An 11131-nucleotide genomic window follows, 5' to 3' on the forward strand; every position below is an offset into this window, starting at 1 on the left:
GAGAGGTGGGTAGGAAGAAATAGAGTCTAATGTTAGATTATCTCTTATTCTAGATTAAAGTAATTGCACAGAGGCTGAAACATTTTAAAAGCATGGGAAAGAAAAACTCAGATGGTAGAATTATTAGGACAGGCACGACAGAAAGGGTGGTAAGTTAGCAGCTAGTGACATAAAAGTGGCCCCAGCACAATTGTTACACATAGCTCTTGTACTCAGCAGACATTTACAAAAACCGCATGTGCTGAAGCAGTAGAGCCAGCAGAGTGGGTTCCAATTCAAAAGGCGTGTTACTCTGGACACAGAAGAGCCGAGGGTTCAGACTGAGTCAAGCTGTTGCATAAAATAACCGCCATGCCAGCCATGGGTATCCCAAGTCTGAATCCTGAAGGAATCTTTGCACATACGCAAGAATACTCAGAGAAGCATAACCACAGTATTAAGAAACTGAAAATGAGGGGCTTGCAAGGTGGTTCAGCAATTACTAGCACACACTGTTCTTGCAGAAGGCCCAAGTTCGATTCCCAGCACTCTTATCAGGCAGCTCATGTTTACACACCCACACACCTCTGTGTATTCGTGTTCTTTTTAAAAGTCTTCAAAAACCAGAAAGCGTGAATAAATTGTGCTAAGTCATTCAATTAAAAATGAAATTGTGCAATGAAAATGAACGAACTGAGGATGGTGAGCATCTAAACTACATCTAGTAAGAGCAGCAACAAGACAGAAGATTACACTATTTTTATAAAGTGCACTTGTAAGAGCCTCAACATGAAGGTCAGTGAAACATGCGTTTTTAGAAGTACATACTGTGGTGGTTTGAATGACGAGTGTCTCCCACTGGCTCAAGTTTTTGATCGCTTTGTCTCCAGTTGATGGGAAGTCCTGGAATCATTAGGAAGTGGAGACTTGCTGAAAGAAGTGTGTCACTGGGGGTGGGCTTTGGGAGTTTATAGCTCTGCCCTACTTCCAGTTCACTCTTGTGTTTGCAGTTGAAGACATGATCTCTGAGTTTTCAGTTCCTGCCACCTGCTATTTTCTGCCAAGCGCCCCCCCCCACAGACTCTTAATCCTTCTGGAACTGTAAGCCCAATAAACTCTTCCTTCTATAAGTTGCCTTTGGTCATGATGTTTTATCACAGCATCAGAAAAGTAACTAATACACACATGCATACATGGAAGAATGGCAAGAAGGGCAGAGGGTGACTGTAAAATCCATGATGTTGATCTTGGAACAGAGAATAAATTCACATTTCATAAAAAACAAGAATTCACTGAAACAGACAATTTATGAAGTGTTTGTGGCTTTATTATCCAATCTATGAATGTTCAATTTCACAGACCTTCCAAATCTGAACTGAAAACTTCCTGCCACAGGCTGGTCTAGCCTCACCTTCTGGAAGTCAGTTACGTCTGTTCCATGCTCGGCCTTTGCCTCATCACATGCTGAATTGAAAGCTATTTCTTGGTAACTTTTGTATCTGGCAGCAGTGCTATTGTAAATGTTATATGTCATTTCTGTCCTCTCTTACCACGTGAACTACCTTTAAATATTTGACTATTTCTATAGGTGTCTTTCCCTCACACCAGAACCTTCCTTACTAAGTATTATATTAAACATGCCCATTTCTTGAACTTCCATCCATACAAATGATTTCGGAGTTCTCAAATCCTGGCCCTCTCTCTCTCTCGAAGTCCCCTGGTTGTATTTTGAGAGGCTTATAGTCAAGTTAGAGAAAGTGAACTGGATCGAGGAAATAAATGTAAGTGTCAAATCTCTAACATGGACAACGCATACAGGAGGAAACTGGAAAGAGAAAACCAGTGAATAAAAAGTCAGTCACAATGTAATTTAGTTTCGGTTATAGAAATGGGCATTTAGTGCCATGTGTGGTAGCACATGCTTTTAAACCCCAATCTCTATGAGTTCAAGGCCAGCCTGGTCTACACCAGGAGTGCCAGAAGAGAGAGAGAGAGAGAGAGAGAAAGAAAGAAAAGGACCTGACAATTAGAATTCATAAAAATGGTTGACATCATCAGTATTAGTTATACCAGTGCCTAGAAATTTGCTGTGCATCCACTTTTAAAAAGGCAGGTCTCTCTCTCTCTCTCTCTCTCTCTCTCTCTCTCTCTCTCTCTCCCTCTCTCTCTCTCTCTCTCCTTTCTTCTCTCACTCTATCTTAGCATTTATTCACAGTGCATGAAATAATGCTTTCAGAATTCTGATGTGTTTCAACTAGATCCTACTGGGAGGGATTCTGAGGATGTATCTTCAATACTTATTAGCTGTTGTTTTCCTGGGGTTTCTCATCTGTGAACTGGTGATGATTCTGCTCTGGGTCCATAGAGGGAGCTGAGAAGGGCTGGCAGAATGTTTCTGTGGAACTTAGACTTGCGTCGTCACAGTGAATACTAGTCAGCTTTGTCATTATCTTGAATCCCACAAACAAGGTTTTCACAGCTAGTGTTCCACATTTCTGAAGCTCTGGGTGTCTTCCTTTTACTGCTGCTTTTGTGGTTGTTGTTGTTGTTGTTGTTTGTTTTCTGTATGTGTGTGAGTGTTTTGCCTGTCTGTAAGTACACTATGTGCACGCAGTGTCTTTGCAGTGTCTTTGCAGGCCAGAAGAAGGTGTCGGATCCCCGGAACTGGAGTTAAGATGATTGTGAACTGTCGTCTGGGTGCTGTAAACTGAATGGGGTCCTCTGCAAGAGCAGCCTGTGCTCTTAACCACTGAGTCATATCCCAGCCCCACCAGGTATCTTCTGATAGTCCTTTGGGGTGGGGGTCATCTTGTTTCCTCCCAAGGATGTCCCCCTTTGCAAAGCAAGCGTATTTGAGGTACCCCCAGCATTCTTCCAGTCTGGAAGGGAAAGGAACAGCCAAAGGACAGTATTTAATTTTCCCAGCAAAGAAATAACTTTGCAATTTGAGATTTAATATTAAATCTAGAAGTCTATCATCAAACTACAATACCGAGCAGCGCTGGGACTGTTTTCTCAGATCACCAATTAGCTGCTGCTAAGCCTGGCTGTTCATTTTCTGTGGAACATTCATTCCCTAGCTCTCCACCACCTCCAGTAGCAAAGAAATAACTTTGCAATTTGAGATTTCATATTAAATCTAGAAGTCTATCATCAAACTACAATACCCAGCAGCGCTGGGACTGTTTTCTCAGATCACCAATTAGCTGCTGCTAAGCCTAGCTGTTCATTTTCTGTGGAACATTCATTCCCTAGCTCTCCACCACCTCCAGCCTGGTCACACTTCACTGGCAGTCAGTCACAGGCACCCCGGATGGTCCCAGTGTACGCAGGTCTTTTTCTTCCTTACTGAAAGGCTTTTTTTTTTTTTTTTTTTGAGTTTGGCTATCAAATTCTAACTTTTTATTTTTTCAAGAGATTTTGAATCTCTTCTCACTTGTCAGAGGAACTTTTTCCGCTTGAAGCAGGTTTCTTTTTGTACTCTCCAAGAACAGCTTGCCAGCTTGCAAAAAAAAAAAAGGAGAAGCAGGGTTCTTTAGGGAGCTGTCAGAAAGAGCAGATGCAGCTCAGCACGGAGCCCCTGATCTCCACACGTGGCCTCCTAACACTTTATTTGTAAAAGGAAAGATAGAGGACTTCTCTTCTCTCCATGTCTCGATTTGCATTTTATTAGGCACCCAGTAGGATGGTTTGTAAATCCACATCTTCACTCACAGATCTCTCTGTCAACCCCCAACCTACCAGAGGGCAACAGGCAGGGATGCTGAAAACGGGAGAGTGTGAAAGGAATCAAGAAACACTGCTCACAAAAGTGGCTTTTTCTCTTTAAAAAGTGCCCTTTGTTTCTAAGACTTCTGAGAGGAAGAGGCTTAGTCTCTCAGCAGAGACACATGGAGGCAGTCCAAGGCTTGGAAGTGCAAGGCTGTTGGAGAGGAGAGATGGGCAGAAAAGGGTTCTACAGTTAGCACCTCCACTGGGGACTGTGTTCTGGCATAAATAAGCTCATGCTTAGTCTCAGTTTCCTTATAACCATTGCAATAAAGAAAAGCATTTAACTTTGCTGGCTCCTGCTAGTGGCATCCAGTCGTTCATCTTTACCATTTCCTTTATTTAGGGTTCCTGTATTAGACTCTCCCCAAAGAGGAGGAAGAAAACCATACCTTCTGTAGAACTTCAATCTCCTTAGTAAGTTGACATGATTTTGTCATTCTAGAAACAAGCAAAACAATCAACCAAAAAGAACTGTTCTCCCGCTCCAAATTTATTAACTTGGAAATTATTGCAAGGAAGTTGGAAAGTATTGCATGCCTTTGTCGTTATTTTCCATCTGGGGCATGTCCTGGGAATCTTTTTGAAACACAAAAGATCAAACTGTATTTGGTTGATTTTTGTCTAATGCATGTTATGGGATGTGCAAACTGTGCCTGATAGCTACCTCCTTGATGCTGGAATGGCTGTTCCGCACGTACCTTCAATGTAGTTTGGATTTGAAAGGAAAGGCATCAGCACATGACTAAGGACACAAAGCGGTAGAATTGAAGTTTGAGGGTAAAGTTAAGTCGCTCCTTGTCTTTTTCTTAAGTATATAAAAAAGATTTCATAGAGATATTAAACTTTCTTCATTTTATTTCCATGTATAATGAGGGCTGAATCTGCTCCAGCTTTTTTCTGGGATGAGAAAGGATCAAAATGTTCAGTTGCTTCTAATCTTCCCCCTGTTGGACTCTGAGATTACAACTTCGAGATTTCTGAACCTTTGAAGTCAGAGTCTTCCAGGCTCGGGCTCCACAGAGTTACTGTATAGACCTGTGAGCTCTGTGGCCCTCATTTTGGTATACCTCTAATCACATCAGTTGCTATGGTGCAAAGAGCATCACCCTATACTTAACCTCTTCGACTCTGATGCCTTTTTGCTTCTAAAAGAGCCTCATTTTAGCATTTAATATGTTGCACTGTGCTTATCTGTTTGTATACCCCTAATCTATGCATTTTCTCAGCATAAAATTCAAGTTTCATCTTTTCATGGCTGACAGTATTAGTCATTTGTAGAGGGCAAACTTAATACTGTGTTCACCAAATAAGTAAGGCACCTGGTAGAGTGGCTCAGCTCCACCTTCTCCTCGCTTGCAATGCCTAACATGGGAAAATTTATGACTAAATAGGGAAAGATTATTTGAAGCAAAGATGAAGGAAAATCCGCCTGGCAAAAGATGGAGTTAGCTGAGCATCCACCACCCTGCCTCTGCACTCCAGGAGGGAGATACATCTATCTCAGAACACACAACCGCTAGCTTAGATATCTGGCTCCTTACCAACCCCTAGCAGAAGACATCTGGTTCCTTATCAGCCTCCTTGGAGATCTGGTTCCTTACCGAACACCTTGCAGAAGATACCTGGTTCCCCTATCAGAATTCCCCACCTTTCCTTCCCAGATCCCGGGAAGGAGCACAAAACCACCCAAAGGCAAGGTTCACTTTCTGGGATTTTCTGGGCACCACCTATAAACCCAAGACTTCCCCCAACCAAGGCACACAATCTCCATTCCTGTGGGAAGGTTGCTTGCCCTTCGAAGTGATTAAAGCTGTCTGCATTTGTTGACGTTGCTTTCTACTTCTTTATCACATCGTCTTTCCATCCCAAATTCTAACAAAAAGACCCATTCATATTCCATCTGTTTGGTTCAGTTTGCCACTCTGGAAAGGAAGGGGCAAGAGGAGATTAATAAAATGGGCAGGGCACAATACCAAAAGGGACAGGCAAAGGAGAGTACAGCTATGACAGTGGCTGTTGTTGGTTTTCCTTTAGCCATGGTCCTAGTGAGAACCTGGTCTCTCCCCGCGCTTTCCCAAGGTAAATGCTGTGGGAGGGAGAGGCCCTTACCACCACTGTCAATACCACCATCAGGCACCCAGACTTCACCCTCTTTACCCTGGACACTACAAAGAAGAATGTCTACAGGGCCTGTATATGCGGCAAAAGGGACTGAATAAAATCTAAGTCTTCCGGAAGGACTAACTGGCTGCTGGCAAAGTAAGTTCTTCCTCAAGATGGGGAGTAGGCAAGACGGGAAGCACCCGAGTCAACCACAATGGAGGGCAACAGCAGGTGGAGAGGGGGAACCTGTGGGCCTCCCACCCAGCTTCCATACTGGCTGCCCTCTCGGCTCCTCTGCTGAGATGGCCTGTGTTTCTGGGGTCCTATGTGCTCACATCTCCCCTCTTCTCTCATCCCTTTCCCTCCTGTCCAAGCTGTCTTCAACTCAGAAAATGTTTTTTTGCTGGTGGACGTGATGCATAAGCCCTTTGCTCTCTCCACATATTTCCCTCGATATTTTTCAATGCTATCTGGTTAGTATCTGTTGGAATACTTAAGGACTGTTGCCTTTGGAAACAAAACGGACTAGTGCTTTCCTATTTCTGTTTTCTTCCTAGTGGCTCATGTCACTCCTGAGGCATTAAAATGTGGACGGTTTCAGTGCCTCCACAAGGATAGGTGATGATGGAAACAGAAAAATAAGAGAGAAAAAACTGCATGGTTGTGGTTCCAAAACTGTCAACTTTCCCCATCTCAGCTGTAGATCCTAGACTGGACTTTATTGGCAGTGAAAAGACAAAGAATTTGGGTCATGTAGCAATATAATCAAATTGGCCTTGAGGACTGATTGTGTTTGGAGGGCTTTGTGTGTGAATCACACATTTACCTACATGCTCCCAGTGGTGATGGGAACAGCACAGCACAGGTCACTGTCTAGACACAAGAAGGAAAACTTGGAGACATCTCCTTGATGATAAGACAGGGGTCCCGACTTGACGGATGCTTCTTCTAGTTCTTTATTCTAGAAATATTTTTGTGGCTCTCCAGGTCAAACCCTGGGCCTCTGTTTTGTCTTTTACATGAACTACTCTGGCATTTGCCCATGAACTTGAAATGATCCACATCTCTGTCTCTTATATACACTTCTGGTTGTCTGCCCTTACCCCTTCATCCCTGCCTTGTATGAAGTGGGAATGGAAAACAGACTCATGACCCCCACCCTTACAGGATCTGTAAGTAAAATCTCTGAACCTTTGTTGGTGTTGGTGTGATGAATTTGCATTCTTCAGCCGAGGAACTGGGGTTTCCAGAGTGGGGAGTTTCCATGGGTGGACAGAAAAGGCACAAGTTGGGCTTTCAGTCCTTGACATGAAGTAATCCCTGGTCACCAGTCCGATGACCCCACATAGGGCTTAATGTTCACCAAGTAAAAGGAGAGAATTCTGTGAAACTCATGAAGAATTATGTGAAAGTCATCTCTTAGTAGGACAAGTTTGTCGGCCAGTCTGTATTAGAACTCCAATTTCTTGAGGGGCTCTTAGAACACTAGTACTGTACTACACATTATGGGGAATATCTGAAATAAAACCCAAGGCCCAAGCCTTCGAAGTACTCAAAAAACTTAGGCAAATGAAATCTTTACTCAAAAACAAAAAATAAACTGTGAAATGTATATAACAAGGTCCCGCATGGATGGTGGGAGGTAAGGGGGCAGCCGAGGAAGCAGGAGTCCTGAGGGGAGGCTTTGTGAAGAGGTGGCATATTCTGAATTCTGTATGAAAAGAGGAGTGGGTAGGAGTTTGATCCACGGGGGAAACAAAGGAAAGGCAACGTAGAGAGAGGAGGATGCAGAAGCAGATGTGTGGCTGCCCTCCTCAAGAGCCATTTCTTTTTCCTCTTCTCAACAGACCTCAGTAGCTGTTTACCCACCCTAGTTGAAGATATGAATCATATAACCTGGGCTAAAATCATTTCATCCTTCAGGCTTTGGTAATTAACTTAGGGGAGGACTTGCTTGAAATAGTGCCTTAAAGTCTCCTCTCTTTGATCTCTATAGTGTGCCAACCTGAGGCCGGGAAGAGAAACCAGGAGAGAAGCATGCCAGCACAGAGGAGGACTCAAGGCAATCGGAAAGGCAGTAGAGGAGCACTCCAGATCAAACCACACCTGAAACCTAATTGGTTCCTTAGTTGTCAGTTTCATGATACACCTCATGCCTGTCTGGGGTAGGGTTTTGTTCCAAGCGAGGAATCTGCTGCATGGAGAGAGCTGTTTGAAAGAGGATGAGTCACAATTGGAGGGAAGGAGTAGACCCCACGGAGGGGAGATTTGCTGTTTTGGAACAAGGGGATGCTGAGCAGGTGAGGTTGGTTAACTGGAGGGTCTTGAATGCTGGCTGAGGTAGGTATTTATGGGCAGACATCAATGCCCTTGCTTGATAATAGGAAAAAGTTACCGAACCGTTTATGAGGATACGAGAGCGATGTTGGCCACTAAAACCCGGGATCAGAAACCATATAACAAGCCCGGGGAGGCTCTTCTTGGTTCCTTGTTTCTTTTTCTCCCAGAAGGAAGACCCACAGGGGCCAATTAATACCTCCCCAGGTGTCTTCGTTCTTCCAGATAGCACCTTTCACCGGCTTCTGGAGCTACTCCCATGAAGTTTAAAAGTTGCTGTGTATAAGTTTATGTGTTTCCTTGTAAAGTGTATTTGAAGTAAAATGTGTTTCCTAAGTTATAAATGTGAAGTTTAGAACAGGGCACATTTCTTGGTGGAAATTTATTCCCTGTGACACATTTTGAAGTTTGTTTTTCATTTTTCTTTATCTCTGCCCCTTCAGAACAGTGCTTGTTTTTGGCATTATGCAAGATTTGCAGCCAAACACTCTATGGTGTTTGTGTATTCTTCCTTAATCAGATAAGAATATCATTCTAAGCTTTATCTAGAAATTTCCATAGCAATTATAGCTTTAAAAATTCAAATAGCACAAAAGGCATCAAACCTCAACTGGTTGTAGGAAACAAACTCTATACAGATCCAGGAACTGTGGTACAGGGCCGAATGAAGTCTCAGGCTCAAAAACTATGTAAGATTTGCATCTTTCTGGTTATGTTATTTAACAGGAAACAGTAGCTTGTACTTTATTGTTTATTTTACAGCCCATTCTTTACTCTGTAGGTTGTTGAGTTTTATAGGACACTGCCTTGGATTCCCAGCACCAGCCATCGTGGATGCTACTCACGATACTTATACAACTTGGGTAGAGCCTCACTGCATTTGAGTTAAGGTTCGTGTGCCACACATAAGGGCTCTCTCTCTCTCTCTCTCTCTCTCTCTCTCTCTCTCTTTCTCACTCATTCTCTCTCTCTCTCTCTGATTTTAGTTTTCAGGGGTGCAATTGATGAAGTTGAGAAGTCCCAGCCTTTGTTTCTTTTCAATATAATTTCTTAATGGACTGTCTGTATAAGGAAACCAGTAAGGTTTTAGTGGGGAATGTGGAAACTCTGCGTGGATTTTCAGTGAAGACGATTTCAATAGAAAAAAATCTGATCTGCTCATGATACGCATAAGGGCAGTTGTTCCACCATCCATCCATCCATTGAACCACTGATTATAATGGATGTGGAGGGCTGAGTTTGTTCCAGGAACTGAGCCATCAGTGCTGATTCTAGCAAAGCTCCAGCATCCTAACTTGGCTAGCAATCAAAATCTCAATTAGACCAGAGTATGTGGATCCTCTCAAAGGGAGGAACGCTGAAGCCAGAAATCAACAGAGATGTTATCAGATGAAATGATTCCACAGGGGATAGCTTTTCCTGGTTGACTGCAGTGTTCTCCAGCTGGGGTATCACGCAATACAAGTATGTAAAGAGAAAGCTTTAATGGTGCCTGAAAGCCTCTTCTGGTCCTATCACATTCTGTTAACTTTGTATAACCTGATAAGCTTGTAATACATTAGTTACATTTTATATTAACACAGCATTCCCCAAAGTGTGCTTCAGAGAATATTCTGCCTGCAAGATAATCCAATAAAAAATCATGGGGTCAGTTAAGTGTGGGAACTACAAATTGTATACCCTTCTTGGAGGGATTATACCCTTCTTTGAGGAAGCTAGAGTAAGGCATCAGATCCCTGGATGATTGTTAGCTGCCATGTGGGTGTGATCTCAGGTCCTATGCAGGAGCAATCAGTGCTCTTAACCAGCCCCATTGGAGGGATTCTTTTTATCCCAAGAAGTCATACAGTAAAGAGATTTAGCCATCCCAGATCGCCTTACCTGGATCGTTGAATCATCTTATACCATCTATGGTTGTGTCTTTCCCGTCACTTCTCTCGAGTTATGGGATCTTTGGACATTTGATCATTTGATGGGCAAAACTGGGCAGCTGGCAGCCTCAGCGGCTCTGATGGCAGGGCAGCTTACACAAAGTACCAGAAAGAAGAGTCCAATTTTCATCAGTTTCTGGCTTCTTCCATGCAGTACTATAACTAGTCAGAGAAGCCAGGCAACGTGGGTGTTTCTGAAAACTCAGTGAGAAATAACAGGAGACAACGGGAAAGGCTACGGCAGGGTAGTCTCTCGTATGTGAGATTTGCAAACATGTAAAATGCAAGACAGCTTTTCTTGTGTTCTTCCTCTACCCAGTTTCTTGAAGCAAGCCCTTTACCAGTTGATCTCAACATCTGTTAGCCTGAAGCCACTCTAGGCTTCTAGCAGGGACTTACTTCACTTTGATTAAATATATTTTATTTCTAAGCATGTTTTCACACACACACACACACACACACACACACACACACACACACACTTTTTATTCTTCTGGCACCAGCAATAAAAGAACTACCGTGGAATACTGTTTTAGTGATTGGACTTGCCTTGTGATGGCTGACCTTGGTTTTCAACTTGATTGGATCTGATATTGACCCATGCAAATCTCTGGGCGCTCCTGTGAGGAACTTTCTCGATCAGATTATTTAAAGTGGGAAGACCCACCCTAACTGTGGGCAGCACCTAGGCAGCCCAGACAAAAGGACACAGAAGAGGAAACTTGCTTTTGGCCTATTTGCCTTCACTCTTGCTGATGAGTGCATCTGTCCTGTGGCCACTGCATTCCTTCACTGATATTAGAACCAGCATCTTCAAGTTTTCGTTGTAGACTAAAGACCAGCAGCTCTCCAGGAATCCTCTAGGCTTTTAGCTCCAGGTTAGGGACTGTTAAGACATCCAGCCTTGTGAACTGAGCAACTACTGGATTCTCAGTCTCTCCAGTATAAATCAGCTATTGTTGGACCACCCGGACCACATCCTGTAAGCCAAGCTAATAAATTATATATAT

The sequence above is a fragment of the Nannospalax galili genome, unplaced genomic scaffold (genome assembly GCF_000622305.1).
Source record: "Nannospalax galili isolate Female #2095 unplaced genomic scaffold, S.galili_v1.0 scaffold1416, whole genome shotgun sequence".
Lineage (NCBI taxonomy): Eukaryota > Metazoa > Chordata > Mammalia > Rodentia > Spalacidae > Nannospalax > Nannospalax galili.